At 31.5% G+C, this 15,396-nt stretch overlaps 11 non-coding genes across 11 annotated transcripts; all 11 read left to right on the top strand.

Annotated features, from left to right (window-relative positions):
• The first annotated feature begins 699 nt into the window (after positions 1-699).
• TRNAT-CGU (transfer RNA threonine (anticodon CGU)) lies at positions 700-772 on the top strand. The gene has a single exon. It is a non-coding gene; the product is annotated as a tRNA-Thr (tRNA).
• Positions 773-1,718: 946 nt separating this feature from the next.
• Positions 1,719-1,791, top strand: TRNAT-CGU (transfer RNA threonine (anticodon CGU)). Its single transcript has one exon. It is a non-coding gene; the product is annotated as a tRNA-Thr (tRNA).
• A 946-nt stretch (positions 1,792-2,737) lies between these two features.
• On the top strand, positions 2,738-2,810 carry TRNAT-CGU (transfer RNA threonine (anticodon CGU)). Its single transcript has one exon. It is a non-coding gene; the product is annotated as a tRNA-Thr (tRNA).
• A 945-nt stretch (positions 2,811-3,755) lies between these two features.
• TRNAT-CGU (transfer RNA threonine (anticodon CGU)) lies at positions 3,756-3,828 on the top strand. The gene has a single exon. It is a non-coding gene; the product is annotated as a tRNA-Thr (tRNA).
• A 940-nt stretch (positions 3,829-4,768) lies between these two features.
• TRNAT-CGU (transfer RNA threonine (anticodon CGU)) lies at positions 4,769-4,841 on the top strand. Its single transcript has one exon. It is a non-coding gene; the product is annotated as a tRNA-Thr (tRNA).
• Positions 4,842-5,787: 946 nt separating this feature from the next.
• On the top strand, positions 5,788-5,860 carry TRNAT-CGU (transfer RNA threonine (anticodon CGU)). The gene has a single exon. It is a non-coding gene; the product is annotated as a tRNA-Thr (tRNA).
• A 1,965-nt stretch (positions 5,861-7,825) lies between these two features.
• TRNAT-CGU (transfer RNA threonine (anticodon CGU)) lies at positions 7,826-7,898 on the top strand. The gene has a single exon. It is a non-coding gene; the product is annotated as a tRNA-Thr (tRNA).
• Positions 7,899-8,845: 947 nt separating this feature from the next.
• On the top strand, positions 8,846-8,918 carry TRNAT-CGU (transfer RNA threonine (anticodon CGU)). Its single transcript has one exon. It is a non-coding gene; the product is annotated as a tRNA-Thr (tRNA).
• Positions 8,919-9,865: 947 nt separating this feature from the next.
• TRNAT-CGU (transfer RNA threonine (anticodon CGU)) lies at positions 9,866-9,938 on the top strand. Its single transcript has one exon. It is a non-coding gene; the product is annotated as a tRNA-Thr (tRNA).
• A 434-nt stretch (positions 9,939-10,372) lies between these two features.
• TRNAT-AGU (transfer RNA threonine (anticodon AGU)) lies at positions 10,373-10,446 on the top strand. The gene has a single exon. It is a non-coding gene; the product is annotated as a tRNA-Thr (tRNA).
• A 2,476-nt stretch (positions 10,447-12,922) lies between these two features.
• On the top strand, positions 12,923-12,995 carry TRNAT-CGU (transfer RNA threonine (anticodon CGU)). The gene has a single exon. It is a non-coding gene; the product is annotated as a tRNA-Thr (tRNA).
• The last annotated feature ends 2,401 nt before the right edge of the window (positions 12,996-15,396 follow it).

Here is a 15,396-nt window from a genome sequence, read left to right as displayed (position 1 = left end):
CATAAGTAAAACATTTATGAACAGGATAAGCAATATATCAATGAGGTGTTTATCAATAGGATCAGTATCCTCGTCTAAACTATTTGAGTAGTGCGTTTTCTGAACTGAGAAATGATTATGAAAGTGAAAAACTCAGGTTTCTCTTGAACACCATATGGCAAACTGTTCCTTAAAGCATTTTCAAGAGGGTGCTGTGGCTTAGCTGGTTAAAGCGCCTATCTAGTAAACAGGAGATCCTGAGCTCAAATCTCAGCAGTGCCTTGCTTTCCTCATTCTCAAATAAAAAATTATTTTCATTAAGTCGTCCTGCGATTCAATTAAATTAGAAAAGTCTGATTTATCTTTCGGTTGAACAGATCATCTTAAACCTAATAAAAACTGAAAGTGTTTTCAATATTATAGTAACAATACTGTGATTGCAAAATCAAAAAGGTATTTCAATGAGCAAGAGGCAGATAAAATATGACCCTAGATTTGAGCAATATTGATGAATATATGTAAAACACTTATTTATAAACTATTCAAAATATGGGATTGAGTTTAAAATGTGTTCTTTTGTAATACAACATAGCTATTCTTGTTTACAGATTAGGAATCCTTGCTTGTTTAACATTAGAATACATATTAAGACACTTTAACACAGGCACAGAATTTGATTACCAATACTAAATTAATGATCCCTTCTGTATCACTAAAATAGGTGCTGTGGCTAAGTGGTTAAAGCGCCTGTCTCGTAAACAGGAAATCCTGAGTTTAAATCTCAGCAGTACCTTATTATTGGTCCTTACATGTAAAAATAATTTTCATCACGCAAATGTTTAATACATTTTAAAAAGAAAAGTGTTGTTCTGTGAACATTAGAATGGGTCATCTTAAATTGTAAAACTAACAAACGTGGTATTGTGAAGATTTTCAAAGTAATGCATTGAATGAAAAAGGGAAAAAAGAGTGACAAAGAGCAAAATAGAGATAAAAAATCATTCTAGAGTTGAAATCAAGTAATGCATTCTTAAAGAAGGCATAATTAACACATTTATGAACAGGATAAGCAATATATCAATGAGGTGTTTATCAATAGGATCAGTATCCTCGTCTAAAATAGTTGAGTAGAGCGTTTTCTGAACTGAGAAATGATTATGAAAGTGAAAAACTCAGGATTCTCTTGAACACCATATGGCAAACTGTTCCTTAAAGCATTTTCAAGAGGGTGCTGTGGCTTAGCTGGTTAAAGTGCTTGTCTAGTGAACAGGAGATCCTGAGTTCAAATCTCAGCAGTGCCTTGCTTTCCTCATTCTTAAATAAAAAACTATTTTCATTAATTCGTCCTGCGATTCAATTAAATTAGAAAAGTCTGATTTATCTTTCGGTTGAACAGATCATCTTAAACCTAATAAAAACTGAAAGTGTTTTCAATATTATAGTAACAATACTGGGATTGCAAAATCAAAAAGGTATTTCAATGAGCAAGAGGCAGATGAAATATAACCCTAGATTTGAGCAATATTGATGAATATATGTAAAACACTTATTTATGAACTATTCAAAATATGGGATTGAGTTTAAAATGTGTTCTTTTGTAATACAACATAGCTATTCTTGTTTACAGATTAGGAATCCTTGCTTGTTTAACATTAGAATACATATTAAGACACTTTAACACAGGCACAGAATTTGATCACCAATACTAAATTAATGATCCCTTCTGTATCACTAAAATAGGTGCTGTGGCTAAGTGGTTAAATCGCCTGTCTCGTAAACAGGAAATCCTGAGTTCAAATCTCAGCAGCACCTTATTATTGGTCCTTATATGTAAAAATAATTTTCATCACGCAAATGTTTAATACATTTTAAAAAGAATAGTGTTGTTCTGTGAACATTAGAATGGGTCATCTTAAATTGAAAAACAAAAAAACGTGGTATTGTGAAGATTTTCAAAGTAATGCTTTGAATGAAAAAGGGAAAAAAGAGTGACAAAGAGCAAAATAGAGATAAAAAATCATTCTAGAGTTGAATTCAAGTAATGCATTCTTAAAGAAGGCATAATTAAAACATTTATGAACAGAATAAGCAATATATCAATGAGGTGTTTATGAATAGGATCAGTATCCTCGTCTAAAGTAGTTGAGTAGAGCGTTTTCTGAACTGAGAAATGATTATGAAAGTGAAAAACTCAGGTTTCTCTTGAACACCATATGGCAAACTGTTCCTTAAAGAATTTTCAAGAGGGTGCTGTGGCTTAGCTGGTTAAAGCGCCTATCTAGTAAACAGGAGATCCTGAGCTCAAATCTCAGCAGTGCCTTGCTTTCCTCATTCTCAAATAAAAAATTATTTTCATTAAGTCGTCCTGCGATTCAATTAAATTAGAAAAGTCTGATTTATCTTTCGGTTGAACAGATCATCTTAAACCTAATAAAAACTGAAAGTGTTTTCAATATTATAGTAACAATACTGTGATTGCAAAATCAAAAAGGTATTTCAATGAGCAAGAGGCAGATAAAATATGACCCTAGATTTGAGCAATATTGATGAATATATGTAAAACACTTATTTATAAACTATTCAAAATATGGGATTGAGTTTAAAATGTGTTCTTTTGTAATACAACATAGCTATTCTTGTTTACAGATTAGGAATCCTTGCTTGTTTAACATTATAATACATATTAAGACACTTTAACACAGGCACAGAATTTGATTACCAATACTAAATTAATGATCCCTTCTGTATCACTAAAATAGGTGCTGTGGCTAAGTGGTTAAAGCGCCTGTCTCGTAAACAGGAAATCCTGAGTTTAAATCTCAGCAGCACCTTATTATTGGTCCTTACATGTAAAAATATTTTTCATCACGCAAATGTTTAATACATTTTAAAAAGAAAAGTGTTGTTCTGTGAACATTAGAATGGGTCATCTTAAATTGTAAAACTAACAAACGTGGTATTGTGAAGATTTTCAAAGTAATGCATTGAATGAAAAAGGGAAAAAAGAGTGACAAAGAGCAAAATAGAGATAAAAAATCTTTCTAGAGTTGAAATCAAGTAATGCATTCTTAAAGAAGGCATAATTAAAACATTTATGAACAGGATAAGCAATATATCAATGAGGTGTTTATCAATAGGATCAGTATCCTCGTCTAAAATAGTTGAGTAGAGCGTTTTCTGAACTGAGAAATGATTATGAAAGTGAAAAACTCAGGATTCTCTTGAACACCATATGGCAAACTGTTCCTTAAAGCATTTTCAAGAGGGTGCTGTGGCTTAGCTGGTTAAAGTGCTTGTCTAGTGAACAGGAGATCCTGAGTTCAAATCTCAGCAGTGCCTTGCTTTCCTCATTCTTAAATAAAAAACTATTTTCATTAATTCGTCCTGCGATTCAATTAAATTAGAAAAGTCTGATTTATCTTTCGGTTGAACAGATCATCTTAAACCTAATAAAAACTGAAAGTGTTTTCAATATTATAGTAACAATACTGGGATTGCAAAATCAAAAAGGTATTTCAATGAGCAAGAGGCAGATGAAATATAACCCTAGATTTGAGCAATATTGATGAATATATCTAAACACTTATTTATGAACTATTCAAAATATGGGATTGAGTTTAAAATGTGTTCTTTTGTAATACAACATAGCTATTCTTGTTTACAGATTAGGAATCCTTGCTTGTTTAACATTATAATACATATTAAGACACTTTAACACAGGCACAGAATTTGATCACCAATACTAAATTAATGATCCCTTCTGTATCACTAAAATAGGTGCTGTGGCTAAGTGGTTAAAGCGCCTGTCTCGTAAACAGGAAATCCTGAGTTCAAATCTCAGCAGCACCTTATTATTGGTCCTTACATGTAAAAATAATTTTCATCACGCAAATGTTTAATACATTTTAAAAAGAATAGTGTTGTTCTGTGAACATTAGAATGGGTCATCTTAAATTGAAAAACAAAAAAACGTGGTATTGTGAAGATTTTCAAAGTAATGCTTTGAATGAAAAAGGGAAAAAAGAGTGACAAAGAGCAAAATAGAGATAAAAAATCATTCTAGAGTTGAATTCAAGTAATGCATTCTTAAAGAAGGCATAAGTAAAACATTTATGAACAGGATAAGCAATATATCAATAAGGTGTTTATCAATAGGATCAGTATCCTCGTCTAAAATGGTTGAGTAGAGCGTTTTCTGAACTGAGAAATGATTATGAAAGTGAAAAACTCAGGATTCTCTTGAACACCATATGGCAAACTGTTCCTTAAAGCATTTTCAAGAGGGTGCTGTGGCTTAGCTGGTTAAAGTGCTTGTCTAGTGAACAGGAGATCCTGAGTTCAAATCTCAGCCTTGCTTTCCTCATTCTTAAATAAAAAACTATTTTCATTAATTCGTCCTGCGATTCAATTAAATTAGAAAAGTCTGATTTATCTTTCGGTTGAACAGATCATCTTAAACCTAATAAAAACTGAAAGTGTTTTCAATATTATAGTAACAATACTGGGATTGCAAAATCAAAAAGGTATTTCAATGAGCAAGAGGCAGATGAAATATAACCCTAGATTTGAGCAATATTGATGAATATATCTAAACACTTATTTATGAACTATTCAAAATATGGGATTGAGTTTAAAATGTGTTCTTTTGTAATACAACATAGCTATTCTTGTTTACAGATTAGGAATCCTTGCTTGTTTAACATTATAATACATATTAAGACACTTTAACACAGGCACAGAATTTGATCACCAATACTAAATTAATGATCCCTTCTGTATCACTAAAATAGGTGCTGTGGCTAAGTGGTTAAAGCGCCTGTCTCGTAAACAGGAAATCCTGAGTTCAAATCTCAGCAGCACCTTATTATTGGTCCTTACATGTAAAAATAATTTTCATCACGCAAATGTTTAATACATTTTAAAAAGAATAGTGTTGTTCTGTGAACATTAGAATGGGTCATCTTAAATTGAAAAACAAAAAAACGTGGTATTGTGAAGATTTTCAAAGTAATGCTTTGAATGAAAAAGGGAAAAAAGAGTGACAAAGAGCAAAATAGAGATAAAAAATCATTCTAGAGTTGAATTCAAGTAATGCATTCTTAAAGAAGGCATAAGTAAAACATTTATGAACAGGATAAGCAATATATCAATGAGGTGTTTATCAATAGGATCAGTATCCTCGTCTAAAATGGTTGAGTAGAGCGTTTTCTGAACTGAGAAATGATTATGAAAGTGAAAAACTCAGGATTCTCTTGAACACCATATGGCAAACTGTTCCTTAAAGCATTTTCAAGAGGGTGCTGTGGCTTAGCTGGTTAAAGTGCTTGTCTAGTAAACAGGAGATCCTGAGTTCAAATCTCAGCAGTGCCTTGCTTTCCTCATTCTTAAATAAAAAACTATTTTCATTAATTCGTCCTGCGATTCAATTAAATTAGAAAAGTCTGATTTATCTTTCGGTTGAACAGATCATCTTAAACCTAATAAAAACTGAAAGTGTTTTCAATATTATAGTAACAATACCGTGATTGCAAAATCAAAAAGGTATTTCAATGAGCAAGAGGCAGATGAAATATAACCCTAGATTTGAGCAATATTGATGAATATATGTAAAACACTTATTTATGAACTATTCAAAATATGGGATTGAGTTTAAAATGTGTTCTTTTGTAATACAACATAGCTATTCTTGTTTACAGATTAGGAATCCTTGCTTGTTTAACATTAGAATACATATTAAGACACTTTAACACAGGCACAGAATTTGATCACCAATACTAAATTAATGATCCCTTCAGTATCACTAAAATAGGTGCTGTGGCTAAGTGGTTAAAGCGCCTGTCTCGTAAACAGGAAATACTGAGTTCAAATCTCAGCAGCACCTTATTATTGGTCCTTACATGTAAAAATAATTTTCATCACGCAAATGTTTAATACATTTTAAAAAGAATAGTGTTGTTCTGTGAACATTAGAATGGGTCATCTTAAATTGAAAAACAAAAAAACGTGGTATTGTGAAGATTGTCAAAGTAATGCTTTGAATGAAAAAGGGAAAAAAGAGTGACAAAGAGCAAAATAGAGATACAAAATCATTCTAGAGTTGAATTCAAGTAATGCATTCTTAAAGAAGGCATAATTAAAACATTTATGAACAGGATAAGCAATATATCAATGAGGTGTTTATGAATAGGATCAGTATCCTCGTCTAAAGTAGTTGAGTAGAGCGTTTTCTGAACTGAGAAATGATTATGAAAGTGAAAAACTCAGGTTTCTCTTGAACAACATATGGCAAACTGTTCCTTAAAGAATTTTCAAGAGGGTGCTGTGGCTTAGCTGGTTAAAGCGCCTGTCTAATAAACAGGAGATCCTGAGTTCAAATCTCAGCAGTGCCTTGCTTTCCTCATTCTTAAATAAAAAACTATTTTCATTAATTCGTCCTGCGATTCAATTAAATTAGAAAAGTCTGATTTATCTATCGGTTGAACAAATCATCTTAAACCTAATAAAAACTGAAAGTGTTTTCAATATTATAGTAACAATACTGTGATTGCAAAATCAAAAAGGTATTTCAATGAGCAAGAGGCAGATGAAATATAACCCTAGATTTGAGCAATATTGATGAATATATATAAAACACTTATTCATGAACTATTCAAAATATGGGATTGAGTTTAAAATGTGTTCATTTTTAATACAACATAGCTATTCTTGTTTACAGATTAGGAATCCTTGCTTTTTTAACATTAGAATACATATTAAGACACTTTAACACAGGCACAGAAGTTGATCACCAATACTAAATTAATGATCCCTTCTGTATCACTAAAGTAGATGCTGTGGCTAAGTGGTTAAAGCTCCTGTCTCGTAAACAGGAAATTCTGAGTTCAAATCTCAGCAGCACCTTATTATTGGTCCTTACATGTAAAAATAATTTTCATCACGCAAATGTTTAATACATTTTAAAAAGAAAAGTGTTGTTCTGTGAACATTAGAATGGGTCATCTTAAATTGAAAAACAAAAAAACGTGGTATTGTGAAGATTTTCAAAGTAATGCTTTGAATGAAAAAGGGAAAAAAGAGTGACAAAGAGCAAAATAGAGATCAAAAATCATTCTAGAGTTGAATTCAAGTAATGCATTCTTAAAGAAGGCATAATTAAGACATTTATGAACAGGATAAGCAATATATCAATGAGGTGTTTATGAATAGGATCAGTATTCTCGTCTAAACTATTTGAGTAGTGCGTTTTCTGAACTGAGAAATGATTATGAAAGTGAAAAACTCAGGTTTCTCTTGAACACCATATGGCAAACTGTTCCTTAAAGCATTTTCAAGAGGGTGCTGTGGCTTAGCTGGTTAAAGCGCCTATCTAGTAAACAGGAGATCCTGAGTTCAAATCTCAGCAGTGCCTTGCTTTCCTCATTCTTAAATAAAACATTATTTTCATTAAGTCGTCCTGCGATTCAATTAAATTAGAAAAGTCTGATTTATCTTTCGGTTGAACAGATCAACTTAAACCTAATAACAACTGAAAGTGTTTTCAATATTATAGTAACAATATTGTGATTGCAAAATCAAAAAGGTATTTCAATGAGCAAGAGGCAGATAAAATATGACCCTAGATTTGAGCAATATTGATGAATATATGTAAAACACTTATTTATAAACTATTCAAAATATGGGATTGAGTTTAAAATGTGTTCTTTTTTAATACAACATAGCTATTCTTGTTTACAGATTAGGAATCCTTGCTTGTTTAACATTAGAATACATATTAAGAAACTTTAACACAGGCACAGAAGTTGATCACCAATACTAAATTAATGATCCCTTCTATATCACTAAAATAGGTGCTGTGGCTAAGTGGTTAAAGCGCCTGTCTCGTAAACAGGAAATCCTGAGTTCAAAACTCAGCAGCACCTTATTATTGGTCCTTACATGTAAAAATAATTTTCATCACGCAAATGTTTAATACATTTTAAAAAGAAAAGTGTTGTTCTGTGAACATTAGAATGGGTTATCTTAAATTGAAAAACAAAAAAACGTGGTATTGTGAAGATTTTCAAAGTAATGCTTTGAATGAAAAAGGGAAAAAAGAGTGACAAAGAGCAAAATAGAGATGAAAAATCATTCTAGAGTTGAAATCAAGTAATGCATTCTTAAAGAAGGCATAATTAAAACATTTATGAACAGGATAAGCAATATATCAATGAGGTGTTTATGAATAGGATCAGTATCCTCGTCTAAACTATTTGAGTAGTGCGTTTTCTGAACTGAGAAATGATTATGAAAGTGAAAAACTCAGGTTTCTCTTGAACACCATATGGCAAACTGTTCCTTAAAGCATTTTCAAGAGGGTGCAGTGGCTTAGCTGGTTAAAGCGCCTGTCTAGTAAACAGGAGATCCTGAGTTCAAATCTCAGCAGTGCCTTGCTTTCCTCATTCTTAAATAAAAAATTATTTTCATTAAGTCGTCCTGCGATTCAATTAAATTAGAAAAGTCTGATTTATCTTTCGGTTGAACAGATCATCTTAAACCTAATAATAACTGAAAGTGTTTTCAATATTATAGTAACAATACTGTGATTGCAAAAATCAAAAAGGTATTTCAATGAGCAAGAGGCAGATGAAATATAACCCTAGATTTGAGCAATATTGATGAATATATGTAAAACACTTATTTATGAACTATTCAAAATATGGGATTGAGTTTAAAATGTGTTCTTTTGTAATACAACATAGCTATTCTTGTTTACAGATTAGGAATCCTTGCTTGTTTAACATTAGAATACATATTAAGACACTTTAACACAGGCACAGAATTTGATTACCAATACTAAATTAATGATCCCTTCTGTATCACTAAAATAGGTGCTGTGGCTAAGTGGTTAAAGCGCCTGTCTCGTAAACAGGAAATCCTGAGTTTAAATCTCAGCAGCACCTTATTATTGGTCCTTACATGTAAAAATAATTTTCATCACGCAAATGTTTAATACATTTTAAAAAAGAAAAGTGTTGTTCTGTGAACATTAGAATGGGTCATCTTAAATTGTAAAACTAACAAACGTGGTATTGTGAAGATTTTCAAAGTAATGCTTTGAATGAAAAAGGGAAAAAAGAGTGACAAAGAGCAAAATAGAGATAAAAAATCATTCTAGAGTTGAAATCAAGTAATGCATTCTTAAAGAAGGCATAATTAAAACATTTATGAACAGGATAAGCAATATATCAATGAGGTGTTTATCAATAGGATCAGTATCCTCGTCTAAAATGGTTGAGTAGAGCGTTTTCTGAACTGAGAAATGATTATGAAAGTGAAAAACTCAGGATTCTCTTGAACACCATATGGCAAACTGTTCCTTAAAACATTTTCAAGAGGGTGCTGTGGCTTAGCTGGTTAAAGTGCTTGTCTAGTAAACAGGAGATCCTGAGTTCAAATCTCAGCAGTGCCTTGCTTTCCTCATTCTTAAATAAAAAACTATTTTCATTAATTCGTCCTGCGATTCAATTAAATTAGAAAAGTCTGATTTATCTTTCGGTTGAACAGATCATCTTAAACCTAATAAAAACTGAAAGTGTTTTCAATATTATAGTAACAATACTGGGATTGCAAAATCAAAAAGGTATTTCAATGAGCAAGAGGCAGATGAAATATAACCCTAGATTTGAGCAATATTGATGAATATATGTAAAACACTTATTTATGAACTATTCAAAATATGGGATTGAGTTTAAAATGTGTTCTTTTGTAATACAACATAGCTATTCTTGTTTACAGATTAGGAATCCTTGCTTGTTTAACATTAGAATACATATTAAGACACTTTAACACAGGCACAGAATTTGATCACCAATACTAAATTAATGATCCCTTCTGTATCACTAAAATAGGTGCTGTGGCTAAGTGGTTAAAGCGCCTGTCTCGTAAACAGGAAATCCTGAGTTCAAATCTCAGCAGCACCTTATTATTGGTCCTTACATGTAAAAATAATTTTCATCACGCAAATGTTTAATACATTTTAAAAAGAATAGTGTTGTTCTGTGAACATTAGAATGGGTCATATTAAATTGAAAAACAAAAAAACGTGGTATTGTGAAGAATTTCAAATTAATGCTTTGAATGAAAAAGGGAAAAAAGAGTGACAAAGAGCAAAATAGAGATAAAAAATCATTCTAGAGTTGAATTCAAGTAATGCATTCTTAAAGAAGGCATAATTAAAACATTTATGAACAGGATAAGCAATATATCAATGAGGTGTTTATGAATAGGATCAGTATGCTCGTCTAAAGTAGTTGAGTAGAGCGTTTTCTGAACTGAGAAATGATTATGAAAGTGAAAAACTCAGGTTTCTCTTGAACACCATATGGCAAACTGTTCCTTAAAGAATTTTCAAGAGGGTGCTGTGGCTTAGCTGGTTAAAGCGCCTGTCTAGTAAACAGGAGATCCTGAGTTCAAATCTCAGCAGTGCCTTGCTTTCCTCATTCTTAAATAAAAAACTATTTTCATTAATTCGTCCTGCGATTCAATTAAATTAGAAAAGTCTCATTTATCGATCGGTTGAACAAATCATCTTAAACCTAATAAAAACTGAAAGTGTTTTCAATATTATAGTAACAATACTGTGATTGCAAAATCAAAAAGGTATTTCAATGAGCAAGAGGCAGATGAAATATAACCCTAGATTTGAGCAATATTGATGAATATATATAAAACACTTATTCATGAACTATTCAAAATATGGGATTGAGTTTAAAATGTGTTCTTTTTTAATACAACATAGCTATTCTTGTTTACAGATTAGGAATCCTTGCTTTTTTAACATTAGAATACATATTAAGACACTTTAACACAGGCACAGAAGTTGATCACCAATACTAAATTAATGATCCCTTCTGTATCACTAAAGTAGATGCTGTGGCTAAGTGGTTAAAGCTCCTGTCTCGTAAACAGGAAATTCTGAGTTCAAATCTCAGCAGCACCTTATTATTGGTCCTTACATGTAAAAATAATTTTCATCACGCAAATGTTTAATACATTTTAAAAAGAAAAGTGTTGTTCTGTGAACATTAGAATGGGTCATCTTAAATTGAAAAACAAAAAAACGTGGTATTGTGAAGATTTTCAAAGTAATGCTTTGAATGAAAAAGGGAAAAAAGAGTGACAAAGAGCAAAATAGAGATGAAAAATCATTCTAGAGTTGAAATCAAGTAATGCATTCTTAAAGAAGGCATAATTAAAACATTTATGAACAGGATAAGCAATATATCAATGAGGTGTTTATGAATAGGATCAGTATCCTCGTCTAAACTATTTGAGTAGTGCGTTTTCTGAACTGAGAAATGATTATGAAAGTGAAAAACTCAGGATTCTCTTGAACACCATATGGCAAACTGTTCCATAAAGCATTTTCAAGAGGGTGCTGTGGCTTAGCTGGTTAAAGCGCCTGTCTAGTAAACAGGAGATCCCGAGTTCAAATCTCAGCAGTGCCTTGCTTTCCTCATTCTTATATAAAAAACTATTTTCATTAAGTCGTCCTGCGATTCAATTAAATTAGAAAAGTCTGATTTATCTTTCGGTTGAACAGATCATCTTAAACCTAATAATAACTGAAAGTGTTTTCAATATTATAGTAACAATACTGTGATTGCAAAAATCAAAAAGGTATTTCAATGAGCAAGAGGCAGATGAAATATAACCCTAGATTTGAGCAATATTGATGAATATATGTAAAACACTTATTTATGAACTATTCAAAATATGGGATTGAGTTTAAAATGTGTTCTTTTGTAATACAACATAGCTATTCTTGTTTACAGATTAGGAATCCTTGCTTGTTTAACATTAGAATACATATTAAAACACTTTAACACAGGCACAGAATTTGATTACCAATACTAAATTAATGATCCCTTCTGTATCACTAAAATAGGTGCTGTGGCTAAGTGGTTAAAGCGCCTGTCTCGTAAACAGGAAATCCTGAGTTTAATCTCAGCAGCACCTTATTATTGGTCCTTACATGTAAAAATAATTTTCATCACGCAAATGTTTAATACATTTTAAAAAGAAAAGTGTTATTCTGTGAACATTAGAATGGGTCATCTTAAATTGAAAAACAAAAAAACGAGGTATTGTGAAGATTTTCAAAGTAATGCTTTGAATGAAAAAGGGAAAAAAGAGTGACAAAGAGCAAAATAGAGATAAAAAATCATTCTAGAGTTGAATTCAAGTAATGCATTCTTAAAGAAGGCATAATTAAAACATTTATGAACAGGATAAGCAATATATCAATGAGGTGTTTATGAATATGATCAGTATCCTCGTCTAAAGTAGTTGAGTAGAGCGTTTTCTGAACTGAGAAATGATTATGAAAGTGAAAAACTCAGGATTCTCTTGAACACCATATGGCAAACTGTTCCATAAAGCATTTTCAAGAGGGTGCTGTGGCTTAGCTGGTTAAAGCGCCTGTCTAGTAAACAGGAGATCCCGAGTTCAAATCTCAGCAGTGCCTTGCTTTCCTCATTCTTATATAAAAAACTATTTTCATTAAGTCGTCCTGCGATTCAATTCAATTAGAAAAGTCTGATTTATCTTTCGGTTGAACAGATCATCTTAAACCTAATAAAAACTGAAAGTGTTTTCAATATTATAGTAACAATACTGTGATTGCAAAATCAAAAAGGTATTTCAATGAGCAAGAGGCAGATGAAATATAACCCTAGATTTGAGCAATATTGATGAATATATGTAAAACTCTTATTTATGAACTATTCAAAATATGGGATTGAGTTTAAAATGTGTTCTTTTGTAATACAACATAGCTATTCTTGTTTACAGATTAGGAATCCTTGCTTGTTTAACATTAGAATACATATTAAGACACTTTAACACAGGCACAGAATTTGATCACCAATCCTAAATGTATGATCCCTTCTATATCACTAAAGTAGGTGCTGTGGCTAAGTGGTTAAAGCACCTGTCTCGTAAACAAGAAATCCTGAGTTCAAATCTCAGCAGCACCTTATTATTGGTCCTTACATGTAAAAATAATTTTCATCACGCAAATGTTTAATACATTTTAAAAAGAAAAGTGTTGTTCTGTGAACATTAGAATGGGTCATCTTAAATTGAAAAACTAAAAGACGTGGTATTGTGAAGATTTTCAAAGTAATGCTTTGAATGAAAAAGGGAAAAAAGAGTGACAAAGAGCAAAATAGAGATAAAAAATCATTCTAGAGTTGAATTCAAGTAATGCATTCTTAAAGAAGGCATGATTAAAACATTTAGGAACAAGATAAGCAATATATCAATGAGGTGTTTATGAATAGGATCAGTATCCTCGTCTAAAGTAGTTGAGTAGAGCGTTTTCTGAACTGAGAAATGATTATGAAAGTGAAAAACTCAGGATTCTCTTGAACACCGTATGGCAAACTGTTCCTTAGAGCATTTTCAAGAGGGTGTTGTGGCTTAGCTGGTTAAAGCGCCTGTCTAGTAAACAGGAGATCCTGAGTTCAAATCTCACCAGTGCCTTGCTTTCCTCATTCTTATATAAAAAACTATTTTCATTAAGTCGTCCTGCGATTCAATTCAATTAGAAAAGTCTGATTTATCTTTCGGTTGAACAGATCATCTTAAACCTAATAAAAACTGAAAGTGTTTTCAATATTATAGTAACAATACTGTGATTGCAAAATCAAAAAGGTATTTCAATGAGCAAGAGGCAGATGAAATATAACCCTAGATTTGAGCAATATTGATGAATATATGTAAAACTCTTATTTATGAACTATTCAAAATATGGGATTGAGTTTAAAATGTGTTCTTTTGTAATACAACATAGCTATTCTTGTTTACAGATTAGGAATCCTTGCTTGTTTAACATTAGAATACATATTAAGACACTTTAACACAGGCACAGTATTTGATCACCAATACTAAATTAATGATCCCTTCTGCATAACTAAACTAGGTGCTGTGGCAAAGTGATTAAAGTGCCTGTCTCGTAAACAGGAAATCCTGAGTTCAAATCTCAGCAGCACCTTATTATTGGTCCTTACATGTAAAAATAATTTTCATCACGCAAATGTTCAATACATTTTAAAAAGAAAAGTGTTCTGTGAACATTAGAATGGGTCATATTAAATTGAAAAACAAAAAAACGTGGTATTGTGAAGATTTTCAAAGTAATGCTTTGAATGAAAAAGGGAAAAAAAAGTGACAAAGAGCAAAATAGAGATAAAAAATCATTCTAGAGTTGAATTCAAGTAATGCATTCTTAAAGAAGGCATAATTAAAACATTTATGAACAGGATAAGCAATATATCAATGAGGTGTTTATGAATAGGATCAGTATCCTCGTCTAAACTATTTGAGTAGTGCGTTTTCTGAACTGAGAAATGATTATGAAAGTGAAAAACTCAGGATTCTCTTGAACACCATATGGCAAACTGTTCCTTAAAGCATTTTCAAGAGGGTGCTGTGGCTTAGCTGGTTAAAGCGCCTGTCTAGTAAACAGGAGATCCTGAGTTCAAATCTCAGCAGTAACTTTCTTTCCTCATTCTTAAATAAAAAACTATTTTCATTAAGTCGTCCTGCGATTCAATTCAATTAGAAAAGTTCGATTTATCTTTTGGTTGAACAGATCATCTTAAACCTAATAAAAACTGAAAGTGTTTTCAATATTATAGTAACAATACTGTGATTGCAAAAATCAAAAAGGTATTTCAATGAGCAAGAGGCAGATGAAATATAACCCTAGATTTGAGCAATATTGATGAATATATGTAAAACACTTATTTATGAACTATTCAAAATATGGGATTGAGTTTAAAATGTGTTATTTTGTAATACAACATAGCTATTCTTGTTTACAGATTAGGAATCCTTGCTTGTTTAACATTAGAATACATATTAAGACACTTTAACACAGGCACAGAATTTGATCACCAATACTAAATTAACGATCCCTTCTGTATCACTAAAATAGGTGCTGTGACTAAGTGGTTAAAGCGCCTGTCTCATAAACAGGAAATCCTGAGTTCAAATCTCAGCAGCACCTTATTATTGGTCCTTACATGTAAAAATAATTTTCATCACGCAAATGTTTAATACATTTTAAAAAGAAAAGTGTTGTTCTGTGAACATTAGAATGGGTCATCTTAAATTGAAAAACAAAAAATCGAGGTATTGTGAAGATTTTCAAAGTAATGCTTTGAATGAAAAAGGGAAAAAAGAGTGACAAAGAGCAAAATAGAGATAAAAAATCATTCTAGAGTTGAATTCAAGTAATACATTCTTAAAGAAGGCATAATTAAAACATTTATGAACAGGATAAGCAATATATCAATGAGGTGTTTATGAATAGGATCAGTATCCTCGTCTAAACTATTTGAGTAGTGCGTTTTCTGAACTGAGAAATGATTA

Source organism: Triturus cristatus, chromosome 8, assembly GCF_964204655.1.
Source record: "Triturus cristatus chromosome 8, aTriCri1.1, whole genome shotgun sequence".
NCBI lineage: Eukaryota > Metazoa > Chordata > Amphibia > Caudata > Salamandridae > Triturus > Triturus cristatus.
The sequence above is the reverse complement of the archived record's forward strand: the minus strand, read 5'-3'. Positions and strand labels throughout refer to the sequence as shown.